A 1,490-nucleotide genomic window follows, 5' to 3' on the forward strand; every position below is an offset into this window, starting at 1 on the left:
TGATAGTTTAAAGTGATTGTTCATTATTGTAAACTCTTAAGGAAAAATATTTCTATTAATGGGTTAAGAATAATTTGACTTTTTCTTAAAATGAATTTTTATAGTCATTCAAATTGAGACAGCTATCTGTTACTTACTGATGTGGGAAAAAACTTTAGGGAATAGGAAAATTAGAGTATAGTGCTCCTTCTTTGTCCCTGGCTCCCACCGGCTCCGTGGAGGATGGCACTGCCTCAGGCCCAGCTCCACCTCCTCCCTGCACCCTCCCAGCAGCTGCTGTAGGTGAGAGCCGCGATGGGACCAGGGTCCAGAGCAATGGAGGCTCCGTGCCTGGGAGCGGGTTCTGCCGGCTGCGGCAGGATAGGGGTGGCACAGTCGGTCGCCTTGAGGACACAGGACAGAGGGGACCCACCACCGCCACTGCCGCTCCCGCAGCGGCTCCTGCCGCCACCACCCACGCCTCCGTGCCGCAGCCAGCGTGATGACAGCTACTGCTCCGGACCACGCGCCGGCTGCCATCACTACAAGGGATTCACCGTTGTGTAACTACTGTCTGCCACAAGAATCTATGATTATCTTTAAAGTGAAACTTATTCTTAAACTAAAAATGCTTTTGTTCCTAATACATTGGGATATCAGGACGTTTCCTGGGTTTGTTGTTTTCTGGGTCTGTTATTTCCTGGGTCTGTTTGGTAAACACTGTTAACCTGTTCCCTTCACTGTAAACATCCTGTGACTTACAACGCTTAGCCTCTTGGGAACGCATCCCAGTAGCTTCCTCATTTTACCCTCATTTACCCCTATTCAAGAGGGAGTCTCTCTGGTTCCAACACCTCTGACGGTTTTGAAAAGAAAAAAATAATCCTCTTGAATGAATCTTCTGATAATTCTCACCTAGTGTGATTGGAATCTACTGAGCCTACTAGATGGAGCTGGATGAAAGAGAGGGGAGCTCTATGAGCTCTCAAAATCATTTCAAAAATAAAAAGTAGAGAACAAAAAGAAAGTTGTCCAAGGGGTGATATAAAATAGGAATTGGAGGATGGAAAAACAATAGCACACCTTCCTCTAGAATTTCACAAAACCGGGATATAATACCAAGAGAAAATGCTGAGAATGATCAATTTTTAATTTCCTTTATTTAAAAAAAAATCTTTGTATGTTACCTCTGGGTAATTTTCAGAACTAAATCTTCTGGTTTAGTAATTTATTTTTGTTAGTCTGATATTCAGTTATCATGTTAAAATGTTTACTATAATATAATAATTTTATAAGATTTCTATGGGCATCTTGTCATAACTTTTGCTTGCCTTGTTTCAGTATTTTTTATTTTTGTTTCAAAACAATATTTTTCCTTTTATGGCTTCTTTAACACTTATATTTTAAATTCTTTTAGATGCTATAGTCCATCTTCTTTCTTTTTCTCTTTCTTTCCTTCTTTTTCTCTCTCTTTTTCTTTTTCTTTTCTTTCTCTTTCTTTCTCTCTCTCT

Source organism: Mandrillus leucophaeus, unplaced genomic scaffold (assembly GCF_000951045.1).
Source record: "Mandrillus leucophaeus isolate KB7577 unplaced genomic scaffold, Mleu.le_1.0 Scaffold669, whole genome shotgun sequence".
Classification (NCBI taxonomy): Eukaryota; Metazoa; Chordata; class Mammalia; order Primates; family Cercopithecidae; genus Mandrillus; species Mandrillus leucophaeus.